A 14,269-nucleotide genomic window follows, 5' to 3' on the forward strand; every position below is an offset into this window, starting at 1 on the left:
GAAACTTTATGTTATTGAGGTAAAGTTTACATACTCATTAAGGTAAAACCTGTATTTATTAAGCAGTCATTTCCTATTCTCACATCCCTCCACCTTCTGGCCACTATGAACCTTTATATCTCCATAGATTTACCTAATCTGGATATTACATATAAATGTAATTATACACCATTTTATTTTTAGTATCTTAACATGTCAGAAATTTCAATTCTTAAAAGTGAGAAAAAAGAACACTTAACCAAATCCTGTATACAGAATTTCTTGTACAGATTTTCATTTTTTGGGGGGAAGTTTATTGCAAAAAGTAACTTTAGAGCATTATCCATAGCTTAATTAATGTTAATAGTAGTAGTAATCACAATGTATTAGTTAACTGAATAGAAATTTGAAAAAGTTGCATTTGCCACATCTCAGTCATCCAAGTAGTTGTTTAATAAATGAGAGACAGGTTGTAACTGGAAATTAAAAGAATATTGTCAACCTTTTTCATAGCGTCCCTGAATCTTACTATCACTTTCCAAAGAGATGAATTACTCATAAAACAAACGCCATGAGATGTTTTTTTTTTTTTTTTTTTTTTTTGGTGGTTCTGGGCAATTGAACCCAGGTTTTCACACATGCTAGGCAAGGGCTCCACCACTGAGCTACATCTCTATTCTGAGAAGAATTTTTTAAAGCACAAAAATAATTTAACATGATCTATTAATGATTTCTACAGTGAGATCCCAGAATATATTATTATATGAGCTGCATATATTTGAAAATGAAAAACCACTCTTTGCTTCCCTTTTCTTGTCTGCAAAGTGGACACCATAACTGCTCCTTATTCATGACATTTTTGTGCTGAGTATGTGTTCATATAAAAGCTGGGATTGTGGCTCAGGGGTAGAGCACTCACCTAGCACAGGCAGGATCTGGGTTCGATCCTCAACACCATATAAAAATAAAGGCCATAATCACCTAAAAATAAATATTTTTAAAAATCAGCTATTGTTGTTATTGTCATTAATACTGATTATTTTTACATATTCTATTTAAATCCCCATAATTTCATGTCTAAAGAACTCACAAGCAATACTAAATACAGATTCAATAATAAAACGTATAGTCTTTGGTAGATTAAGAAGATAAAAGAATTTTTAAGTAGTAGATGTGTCTTTTATATTGCATCATAAATATATTCACATTTGTATATTGAATTCCAGCATTATGTTTTTGATGGTTTGTAGAGCAGCTACACTTTATTTACATATGAAGACAAGACAGACTTTCTTAACCAAAACTAGAAAATATATGAAATTATGTGAATACTAAAACCTCTGTGTTCATATACAAAGTTATCATTAAGTCATAAAAAATTCTATACTATGAGTTTCTGTATTTATACAAAACAAATGCCACATAAAGCTTGTTTATAATGGACCCAACCAAAATAATCTTATGTATCAAATTTCTAAACTTTAGACACAGTTAAAATTGTTCAATTTAAAAAAGCATAATACTTTCTTAACTTTAGGCAGTTGTCTTTATATTCTGCTATTTAACTTTAAGTAAAAGGAAATAGCTTAACTCTGTATAGCTTAATAACAACTGACAGTCCAAGGAAAACCGATTAAGATATTAACAATTTTTACTGTCTGGAAATTTATAAATATTTTCTAATTCAATGCAATTTATCAGCTTAGATGTTTCTGAACTGTCAACATAATTGTTATATATGTTTTCAATTTCCCTTGTCTTTATACAGCAGTAGCATCATGTTACTGCAAGTTGTAAGACACATAAATGACATCATCTGAAAAGAAAATAAATAATGATCACTTCTTCTGACTACTGTGATGGAGTCATCTTTTAAAGTACTTTAAAAAATGGGCCAGGGAAATTTTAGACTTCATTCCAGGGAACCATAACAGAGCAAAATAGGTGTGCACCACATTAATTTGGACCCATATTCACATCTCTCCTATCTTTTGATGGAAACTTGTCATTTGTGTAAAACCCACAATAACAACAATCTTATACGTTGCATGATGTTCACTTGGAAAAAGTCAAATAGTAAAAATTGTCAAGCAACACCAAGTGATAAAGGGCGATTGTAACTCCTATACCTCCATGGACCTCTTCTGTTCTTGCCTATGTAGAAACAGCAGTCTCAGTTCCTGTACCACCTCAGATCTTTCTGTTTCTTACCAGGATCCCCACACTCTCTCATCAGCTCTTCTAGCCTGCTCTTCACTGTGTGGGCATTGTTATCCTTGGTGATTTTTCTGCAGGAAGTAGAAAGTCTGCTGGAACATATGCAGTAAATACTCCTTAAATTCCATGAGCACAAAGTTCTTAGACATGAGTTTATTGATGCAGGACAGCCAGGACCCCAAGCCAGCCAATGCTCCTGACCCAAGACATAATTCTGGCTGCTGCCATTCACTGATGCTATCTTTCTGGTCCAGATGTCACAGCCAACGTATGCAAAATGGAAGATGTAGGTGAGGAAAGATGGGGTGATGCTAGAAGGCAGAGGAATACAACTGAAGAGGTGGGCCAGGCACTCCAAGGCAAGGGAATAAATATGCTCCCTCTCAGCTTAGAGGGTGGGAACTGCATGATTGAACAATTTGGCTGAAGTAGGACTTTGTAACAAGTCACTCAGTAAGTCACCACTTTCTCCTGAGAATGGAGATGATAATGAAGTGCCAGCAGTAACACTGTTTGTCCCATACAGTCTACAAGATACCTGTCAGGAGCCTAAGCACCTTCTGCACCTGGTCCAGAGGGCGCTTCCACAATTCCTTTTTCCAAGCCACACTGAAGTCCTCACGGAAACAAACCAGCTCTTCTGAAGTTGTCTTCAACATGATCAGCCCAAGGTGGGTTGTCACAGAGGACTGGATCAACTGTAATATGTTAGTAGAAAAGTCATGGTAGAACATGGGCCAATCTTGACATCCTATATGAAAGTAAGTTTGCAGAGTTTGATCTGGATAAAATCAGGTAAGGTTTTATGGTGAGACAAAATAAATTTGGGCAGGCAGCCACAAATTTTTATCTTATCCTGAGATGGGACCCTCAAGCCACATTTTATTGATCAGATTCTTAAAAACTGTTAAACTGGACAAAGTCTGAGTTTACAACCTCACAGAGAAAGTGAATTGTGCTTGAGAAGAGAAATGAGTTGTTACGTACACAGTATTTGTTGGCAGTCATCCAGTTTCAGAAACAGAAGCTTATATTGCACAGATTTTGGAATAATAATCTCATCTAAGTATACACTTTGGAATTTCCTCCCTAAAAACCTGTTTGAACAGTTTAGAAGGATTGCAAATTTTTGTTTTCTCATGATTTTCCTTGTATAGGTCACAGTAGACTCACCAATTAGCCCAGTTACCAGTGGACTTCGGTTTTTCTTTGTTATAACTGGTATAGCCGTCAAACAGGAATATAAAGATGAGCTGACACACAGAGCCAACAATGAAGTCAACAAGAGCACTGTTTACATTACTGAAAATGCAAAGCAACTGCAAAACAAAAGTTAAAAAATTAACATTGGTGATGTAGTAAAAGTTAATGCAGATGAAACCTTCCTCTGTGATCTTATTCTTCTATCATCCGGTACCATTGATGAAACCTGTTATGTCACTACAGCTAGTCTTGATGGGGAATCTAACTGAAAGACAGATTATGCAGTATGGGATACCATTGAAATGTGTACATCTGAGTCCAATGATAACCTCCAAGCAGTGATTGAACAGCCTCAACATGACCTATACAAGTGTGTTGGGCAAATCAATATCTATAGTAATAGTCTTGAGACTGTTGCCAGGCCTTTAGGACCTGAAAATCTTTTGATGAAGGGAGCTACATTAAAAAAAAAAACCAAGAAGATACATGGAGTTGCTGCTTACATTGGGATGGAAACCAAAATGGCTCTGAACTATCAAGGGAAATCTCAAAAATGTTCTGCTGTTGAAAACTACATTAATGCCTCCTTGATGGTATATTTATTTATCTTTTTAACTAAAGCTGCAGGATGCACTACTCTATCGTAGGTATGGTAAAGTACCCCATACAATGAATGAACCTTGGTATAACCAAAAGACACAGAAAGAAGTGGAGACTTTAAATGTTTTGAAAATGCTCACGGACTTCCTATCTTTTATGGTTCTATTCAACTTTTTCATCCCTGTCTCCATGTATGTCACAGTAGAAATGCAGAAATTCTTGGGCTTCTTCTTCATCTCATGTGATAAAAACTTTTATAATGAAGAGATTAATGAGGAGGCTTGGTTAACACACCAGATCTCAATGAAGAACTCGGTCAGGTGGATTATGTGCTTACAGATAAGACTGGAACACTTACTGAAAATATCATGTAATTTATTGAATGCCGCATAGATTGGCACAAAAATAAAGGTGTAACTCAGGAAGTTGATGGATTATTTTAGACATTTAACATATTTTGACAAAGCAGATAAGAATCAAGAAGAACACTTTCTGCATGCCTTATGTTTAGAAATGAAAAGAAATGATCCTGTTGATGGAGCTACAGAATAAGCTAAATTAACCTATATCTTCTCCTCACCAGATAAAATAGCTTGGGTGAAAGAGCTAAAAAGTATGGGTACACAATTTTAGGAAGTCAGAATGGATGTAAGGGACTAAAAAACCAAAGGAAGAAAAATAGAAGAGTATGAACTTCTTTACACCTTAAACTTTGATTCCATCCACCAATGTCTGAGGGTAATTGTGAAAACTCAAGGAGGAAACATACTTCTTTTGTTTTTTTAAAGGAGCAGATTCAGCAGTTTTTCCCAGGGTAAAAAAATCATGAAATTGAGCTTTAGCTCATGTGGAATGTAATGCAATGGATAGGTATAAAACACTGTGTGTGGCCTTCAAATAAATTACTCCAGATGACTATGAAATAATTAAGACAGTTTATGAAGGCAAATATGGCCTTATAAGACAGAGAAAAAAGATGGAAAAGGTTTATAATGATATTGAGACAAACATGAATTTAATTTGAGCTACTTCAGTGGAAGACAAGCTAAAAGATCAAGCTGCAGAGACCAGTGAAACTCTGCATGCAGTCGGCCTTAAAATCTGGGTGCTTATTGGGGCCAAGATGGAGACACCCAAATCCACATGCTATGCCTGCTACCTTTTCCAAACTTGCACTGAGCACTTAGAATTGACCACAAAATCTCTTGAAGAAAGTGAAAGGAAAGAAGATCGAGTCCATTAATTGTTGTTAGAATACTGGAAGAAGTTGCTACATGAATTTTTAAAAGTACTAGCAGCCTTAAAAAAGCATGGACAGAACATCAAGAATATGGATTAATCATTGATGATTCCATATTCTCATTTATACTAAATTCTAGTCAGGACTCTAGTTCAAAAAGCATTTTCCTACAAATTTCTATGAAGTGCATTGCAGTGCTTTGCTGCTGGAAGGCATGGTTAGAGAAAGCCCAGATTGTCAGAATGGTGAAGAATTAAAAGGCAGCCCAATAACACTGTCCATCAGTGATGGTGCCAACAATGTTAGCATGATCTTGGAATCCCATGTGGGCATAGGTATTAAAGGCAAAGAAGGTAGCCGAGCAGCCAGGAACAGTGATTATTCTGTTCCCAGGTTTAAACATTTAAAGAAACTATTATTGGCTCACAGACATCTATACTATGTGAGAATAGCACATCTTATACAGTATTTCTTTTATAAGAACTTTGTTTCATTTTGCCACAGTTTTTATACTAGTTCTTCTGGGGATTCTCACAATAAATAGCCACTGTATGATGCTACTTAGAATGTAGAATATCCACTTCACCTCCCTGCTTATTCTAGCCTACAGTCTCCTGGAATGGCACATCAACATTTACACTCTGACCTCACACCCATGATTGTATATGAAAATTTCTGGTAATGCTATGCTAGAGTTGGGCCTCTTCTTGGAGTGAACATTTCTGGCTGCCTTTGAAGAGAAAATATTCTTCTTTGGGACTTGCTTTCTCTTTCAGACTACATCTCTAGAAGATAATGGAAAGTAAACAGAAACTGGACTTTTGGAACCATTGTTTTTACAGTCTTAGTATTCACTGTAACTCTGAAGCTTGCCTTGGATACTCGATTCGGGACATAGATAAATCACTTGGGGTTCTTTAGCCTTTTATGTCTTTTTCTCATCCTTCTGGGGAGAAATTATTTGGCCTTTTCTCAAACAACAGAAAATATATTTCATATTTGCTCAAATGCTGTCTCCTATATCCACATGGTTGGCCATAATTTTTGTAATATTTATCAGCCTTTTCCCCGAGATTCTCCTAATAGTATTAAAGAATGTAAAAAGAACAAATGCCAGGATTCATCATTTAATTTCTTCGTCTGCATAAAAAGTATAGTAAAAACTTCATTTCCAATGCAGATGAATCCAAATCTTTAACTGTCTATGTTATTTTCCCAGAAGCATATAGACAGTGGTTACAGCTAAACAAGAAAACACAAGAAAGCACCACAAAAAGTCATCATCTCAGGATATTCGATATGCAACAAAAACTAAACCACTTTCTTATGTATAGGGTTCAGAATAAATGTTCATTAAAATGCCAATTACTCTTCTAAGCATTTACAATTATTGTAATTAGCCATTATGGCCAATGTTCTAAGTTAAGAATTTAAGAAAGTTTAAATCAAGAATACTTAGAATTCTGGCTTTAGATAAAATAATCTAACTACCAAATGGGTGCTCTTTTAACCCATTGACTTTGGGAGTGGATTTGAAACAATAGTATAAAGTAGAAGTCATGCAATGGGAATGAATAGAATTTACTAAATTCAATGTTACATTTTTTTTTGCCTTGCAGAAGATATTAGGATGTTTGGAACATATTTCTCATTCCTGCTGAGTGATCATCTTAAATTATTATTTTTTTTTTCAAACAAATGGAAGGAATTCTGAAAATAGTGAAGGACTAAATGATATTGATGCATCAGACAGAGTAGATCATCTTTTCTCTTCACCACATGCTAATTGTGTCTTGATAGAATATCTTTGCCCAAAAAAACCTTGAACACTTGTGTGAAATGTGTTGACTTTGGGTATTATTGTGGGAATTGAAAAAAATGTTTTTGTTTTTCTGAACTAAATACCACTAGGGCTTCTAGAATTGAAAATAAAGCATAAAAATTTTAGTCACTTAATAGCCCCTCAAAATAGGGTATAAACAGATTTTTTCCAATGTTAATTTTACTGGAATCTGAGGTAAAGTGGGTGAGATAATTTTTATACAAAAATAAAGCCATTCTAAACATTAGCCTTCTATCATTTTATGTGGAGAGACTAGAAAAATAATTGATTTTTAAACAGTTTTTTTCAAAGAGATTGCAGTTGTGCACCATAATGCAGCACATTTTTTTTTCTCTTTTTTAACTTGCCAATTTAGGAAGTCATGAGATACGTCTCAAGATGGTTTTGCCTGTAGAACCATGACTCTGTGTCTCTCACATAGCTAATGTGACCAGTGCAAGTGGTATAATTCTAAACTATTAGATTGATCTTGGTCAGAACCTCAACATACTGGACTAGAAGACTTTAGACTCCTAATGAGTTCACTTAAAAATAAATATGAAATGATTTTATTCAGTGGTAAAATCAGACACATTTGATATTAATGATTTCACATTTGACTGCTAAAATAAAATGGTCTTTTAAAGTTGCACACACAAAATAGTTAACTGTACATTATTACTTAGTCATCCTTTGTGCTGGAAAGAAGAGGCAGAATATCTAGGCTCCTATTTGCTGGGCAAAATTATCAAGAAACTCTTCTATCTCACATTTTATTTAATTGGTTGTACAATCATAGAAAAATTCTATCATCAAACTTTCCAATGCCCTGAGGGAGGCTTCTTCAGGTACCAGGTTGGTCAGGGAGGAGGCCACTCAAGTGAGTTGACTCTTAGGCTTCAGACCTGTCCCACCCGCATAGTTAAGGTCATGGTCCCTCCCTACAAGCTCAGGAAGTCCCACAGTCATGCAAAGACAACCCCTTCCCTGCATGTCTAGGCCTCTCATTCTTGTCTTTTTTCTATTTCAAGTTCTGAAGCTTGAACCCAGGGTCTACTACATGCTAGGCAAGGGCTCTACCACTGAAACATCCTCCAAGCCCTATCTTTAATGATGACCCAAAAGAGCATCAGGTCACAGCTCCTGCAATGTCCTTTGCCTTCCATTCTTATTTTCCTCCTGACAAGTGGCACTTCTTTTAGGCCTTGGGTATGGGAATCAGATTAGAAGTGGTTTATATAAATTGGAGAAATGGCCTATTCTGTAGTCAGCATGGATTGTCATATTGAGTACTACAGGCTAGGTGGCTTAAGCAACCAAAGATTGATTTTTCTGTTTTGGATGTACAGCATGGTTGGGTTCTGGTGAGGGCTTTCTTTCTGGCTAACAGATGGCTATTTTCTAGTGTCCCTTTGTGACACAGAGAAAATAAGCTGTCTGCTGTCTCATAAGAACACTAATCCATTTGTGGGAGCCCCAATCATGACCTCCACCAAACCCGGTTACTTCCCAAAGGCCCCATATAAATATCGTATATCTTCATGTTAGCTATGCACATATTGATATTGCTGGTTCTTCTCAATAAATGTTGTCTCTTCATTACAAGAATAACAAGAACTCCTTGTTGGAAAGAAGAAAATGCAATGGTTAACAACACAGAAGCCTAAAAAGTTTCTTGTAAATTCTTTTTTTAGCCTCAAGACAATGAGTTTTATTACCTTTAGTCAACCAGGTTTGACAATATAAATATACTTATAGAAGAAAACAGAACATTTAAATAAGAATTAAGTTCATGAAAGTTTGCAAAACATAGCAAATATACCCTAATTTTTAATCTTATTTTAATATCTCAACTTTACTTTTGTACAATGGTTAGATAGGTAAAAATATACTCACACTGTTTTAATTTTTAAAAAAAAATATTTATTTTTAAGTTGCAGTTGGACACAATATCTTTATTTATTTATTTATTTAGTGTGTGTGTGTGGTTCTGAGGATCGAACCCAGGGCCTCACATGTGTTAGGTGAGCACTCTACCGCTGATCCACAATCCCAGTCCACACTAATTTAAGATATAAAATGATAGTAACTTACTAAATTCTTCATTATAAAAACTAATATAGGAATCCTCAAAATATTGAAAAAACACTTTATGAAAGTCAAACCCACATCACAACAACTTATATCCTTTCTTTTAGCTATATCTTTGAAAGGCAAATTTTGATTACTAGTATTTACCTAAAGATAGTACTTTGATTTTTCATTTTCCAGTCATTTTTTCCATTTTTCTCAAAAATGAGCAAATGGAAGGTTGTAGATGATAGGAAAACACAGGTTTCCAATTAGTTCCTTGAAGGAAGCAGTATGCTCATTCATCACACCCATGAACATCAAGAGAATGATTTGAGGAAGAGAAACTGCATGTCTGTCCTACATCCTAGAATAACCACCTGGATATGCTTTTTACAGAAAATTACTCATTTTTTAAAAAAAATCATGAAAGTAAACCTAAAACACCAAAAGACCTAGACTACCAATTGCCCAGTTTAGTCCAAGTATTAATTACAAGCTTTGAGATTGAAGAAGAAATTAAACTTCTCTTCTCTGGAATCACATCTTTATTTCAGGCTCATTTCAATTTAAAACACTTGGAGACTTAATAGTGTTACAAATTCCAAGAATATGAGACATACTGATATTCAAAATCAAATATAAAAGCTTCAAAATAAAATATAAATGATTTGTGGTTCTCATGTTTCCCTATAATTTGGGCTAATAACCTAAAACTTACTCTAATTATAAAAGCATTTTAATTTCAAGCACCACTATTATTTTTAAGAACTTATAAGAACTCCAAAATGCAATCCAATATACACTCTGGGATATGATTTACTTTTCAATGACTTTAATAATGAATTAGACCACTATTCTGATTAATCACTTGATCTTATGTAAGAAACAAAAGGGAATTTTTAAAGTTATTATGAAATTTCAAAGTACTAGAGGTCTACCTTAAATTTATAGCATTCCCCTCAAGTCTCATTTGAGTATATCCATTTGTTTTTAGATGTCTTTCCTTACTAAAACAAAACAATTCATCAAAAATACTCTAAGGAGCTAGGCATGGGAGAAAATGCCTGTAATCCCAGTGGCTTGGGAGGCTGAGGCAGAAAGATCACAAGTTCAAAGCCAGCTGAGTACGGCCATAAACAACTTAGCAAGCCTCTGCCTCAAAATAAAAAAAAATAAAAAGGGTTGGGAATATGACTTAGTGATTAAGTGTGATCCCCCCACAAAAATAATTCTAAGATACAAAACAAACAAACAAACAAAAATGGTCATCTGTCACTTCCACAAAATATTTAATTTTTAGGTCTCCCAAAATGACCACTTTAGCAGCACTTACTCGAGTTTTAAAATAGCAGCTTTTAAAATTAAGTCAGTGTTGATTTATTCTTATTTATTTTTCTACTGACTACTCTGTTAAAGTTCACAAGAGTGATTTTAGATTTACCCAACCTCAAAGGCCTTTGTAACACAATGTAAGAAGAGTTAACAAGAACATTCTTCTCAGTGCTTAAAAAATATAGAAAAAGTTATTATATTCAAAGTCAACAAATATCTTTTATTTTTACTTGGAATTATACAGTAATTTAGTCACTCTAGCTGTGTAAACCACGAATTTACATTTTAAACTAACAAAAACCAAAAATGCAAATTTTCTATAAAAATACAATATAGAAGACTTATCACTTCTTCCCTGCTATAGACATTTAATATTTGGACAAAAACTGTAAACTTTTGATTACATTCAAAATGTAATCTTTTTAAAGTAACTTAAATTATTTGAAGTTTTTTCACCTGGAGTTCTGAACAGCAGAATACATTGCTGTAGTAATGTCCAAGGGTTGTTTCACCTGCTATCCCGAGGGAAAAAAAAATGGCTTCTTGCAATGGAAGGTATGGATAAAGGAGCTGCCCAACTGAGTAATCCAACCCTGACTTCTTCCTTTCCTGTGCTCCACATCACACAGGCATTTGTACTAGATGACCAAGACTCTTCCTATTTCTCAATGTGGAGCAAGATTTAAGATCTGACCCCTTCTTACAAACATCTGACTTTTAAAAGCTTTGTCAAAACTTGTGAGTCTTAAAAAGTTCATAAAGATCTTGCAAAAGGTTCATGTCCTAAATACACGGCAGAACCAAGTTTTTGATTTCTTCAGAACAGGAACTTTTGCTTGAGGAAAGATATGGATATGTTCTTCATTCAGGATGTTTAAAAGGAAATGATAGACCCTTATCAACTGCAACTATTTTAATAAGTAATTCTTTATCATTGATCCAGTTTGAGTCCTCATGGCAGCTTTCCTTTTTACATTTCTCCTTTTCATAGCTGACTAATCAGTTAACATTCACCTTGTTTATATTTCTGATGATGTAATTCAAAACAATTGTTTTCTAATATTCTCAGGCAAAGAATCACCTTCAAATTTCCTAAGCCAACATTCAGCCTCCTTGAAACCTTCAATGAATAACTGAAAGGAACCAATCTTAGGAGGGAGTCCTATCTGATAAATCTTTCTACCCACTTTTGGCACTTTCTGTGAGGCATACTTTTTGCCTCTAGGTTTTGCATGGTCAATTGCACTGTATTAAATGCCTCACTCACAAGCCAAACCACATTTGTTTTGGGTACAATGTCCAGATGAAGCTTTTCATCCCAAGGTAGGTCAAGGGAGGCCTTGGTTAAGAATCAGGCAGCCTCTGCCAAAGCAGCAAGGGCAGCAGACCTTGTGGTCGTCCTTGGTCCATTTTGGATTCAGTTGACCCTAAGGCTCTTTGATTTAGGTTTAAACACATCAATAATATTTCTCTTAAGATCCTTTACGAAGTAACTTCCAGTTGACCCTCAGAGACTCTTTCTGGAAAAACTTCCACTTTTATTGTTTGTTCGGCTCTCAATATAATAATACCAGCAAATCATGGATCATCTACAAATACATTCATCTCTGAAGTTTCACCCAGGCCCAAAAGAGACCGCGGGACCCGTCCTTGGGCAGAGCCGAAATTCCTAGTCACAGACCCTGCGGAGGGCGGCTGCGCCCTTGTAGCCAGTCGCTTCCTGCAGCATCAGGGCACCCCTATCCCCTGCCCCGCCAGGACGCCTCACCTTGGCTGGGCCCAGGAGATCCACCATAACCTCGATTCTAGCTCCTCCTCCTCTTCCTCTACATTCACACTGCAAGCAGATCTGCCGGCCAGGCTCACAGAGCTCCACCACGGACTCCGTCTCTGCCTTAGGTGTTGATACCTGATGAGAGCAGCGGGTGCCCAGTCCAGTGATTCACGAGGAACTGGAGCGGCTATGTCACACCTACGCCACCTCACTAGCCAAAGGGCCAGATCAGTGCCCGCCCCTCAGTTGCCTCGCCCCACGCAGTCAGCCAAACCCCAGTTCTTGGATCCGCAGGGTGTTGACCTCGAGTTTGTGCAGAAAGATTGGGGCGGAGGGGCGGGCCTGTCATAAAATTTTTTAAGTACTTTTTTTCTACTAATAGATTAAGCATGTATCTTTTTAAAAAATTAAATAAAAAAAAAATAGAAGACCAGTTCAGAAAGAGGAATAGGTGGCGGGAGAAAGGGATGGAAAGAGAAAGTACTAAGAAATGACATGGAGTAAATTATATCTCATGGATGCATGACCCCGCTATTATGTATAATTATAATGTACATAAAGTATTTTTTTTTTTAAAAAATTCAGCAAAGCATTAATCAATGATTGAATTTGTTGCTCTGAATTGAACTTTCTCTATTTTAGGAAAACTTACTTAAATGAGGAAGCACCTTTGAATTTGAACTCTGTATACTTTCTTATAAGTCAAGAGTAGAATCTGGCTTCTGTAAAATGTCATTTCAGACAAAGCTAACTTGTAAGGTCACTCTACATCTGTGCTACTCACTGACCTCCTGTAAGTAAGTTTAACTTACTTAAAACTCAATACGATAAAAACAAACAAACAAAACCCAAAACTCGGTACTTTATTTGAGTTTTGCCATCCACCATTCAAATTCTCAACAGCCACACAGGTAGCTAGAAGCCACCATATTGGGCAGTTCTGCCAAAGGAACATTTCATGATAGTAGAAGTGCACGTTGCAGTCATCACTGGAGATTACTTTCTAGATTTACTTAATGGTAACTCCACTCTATTTAGCACGAAACCTAGTAAAGGAAATAGAGTATATAAAATCATAGAGATGATTTTTACTAGTGAGTTAATAGATGGTAAAATTATACCATATACCACATTAAATGAAAAGAATATTTTCATGTATTTTATTCATATAAAATACACATATTTGTTGTTTATAAATTACATGATTGATGTTTACATATGAATTTATTTGTTTCACCTAAGTGTTACATAATATTTGTAAGGCAGGCATTGAGTAATGCTTTAAAATGTGACCCAAGAAACATAAAAAAGGGGAAACTCTGCCTCAAAATGAAGCTACTTCCTGAAGGCCATCCAACAGACTGACTTTTCTCCAGACATTTTCTTTCCAAAAATGTTTATTTGTAGTATCTTTGACACTTTCAGCAGAAAATAAGACTTCGTTTTCATATATTTTGTTTAGTGACAGGTGAAATTGTTCATATTAATAAGAATCAATTAAAACTACCAATTGCCACATGGAAAACCTTCCAAATTCTAAAATCCTTCTGCAAACTTTCCTACATTTTTGGAGTACATGTACTCAGTCAATATCAACCACTGACTTTTAACAGAAACTTAGAGTTCCCTGAGCACTCTGCCCTTGAGGGTTCACTATACTCCTTAATTTTTTGCTTTTCATGTTTCTTTGAAATTTATTCCACAATAATTTGGCTACCACATTCTATGTCTGATAGAAAGAGGCCACCTTCATGGTTATGGAGCCAGTGAGGCAGTGTAGGGGGACATCTGCTTCGGCGGGAAGAGGTAAGAATGGTGAAATTGAAGGCCTTGAAACACACATCTAGCCATCTATGGGAAGGGAGGGGATTGTGGGATTTTGAGATTGTTGGCTGATTATATCAAGGGTAAATTGAAAAGAAAAAGTGGGTCTTCCATCATTATTCAGGGAGAACCTACAGATGGAACTGAACCCCAGGAGCAGAGGTGAACTAGAGAGAAGACCAAACCTCAGTAAAACCTGCTAAAA

At 35.6% G+C, this 14,269-nt stretch overlaps 2 pseudogenes; one reads left to right on the forward strand and one right to left on the reverse strand.

Annotated features, from left to right (window-relative positions):
* Window positions 1-2,473: 2,473 nt before the first annotated feature.
* LOC144369654 (phospholipid-transporting ATPase IG pseudogene) lies at window positions 2,474-6,485 on the forward strand (annotated as a pseudogene).
* Window positions 6,486-10,981: 4,496 nt separating this feature from the next.
* The window catches only part of LOC101955255 (phosphatidylinositol 4-kinase type 2-beta pseudogene), a 40,325-nt pseudogene continuing 37,037 nt past the window's right edge, over window positions 10,982-14,269 (reverse strand).

The sequence above is a fragment of the Ictidomys tridecemlineatus genome, chromosome 13 (assembly GCF_052094955.1).
Source record: "Ictidomys tridecemlineatus isolate mIctTri1 chromosome 13, mIctTri1.hap1, whole genome shotgun sequence".
NCBI classification, from domain to species: domain Eukaryota; kingdom Metazoa; phylum Chordata; class Mammalia; order Rodentia; family Sciuridae; genus Ictidomys; species Ictidomys tridecemlineatus.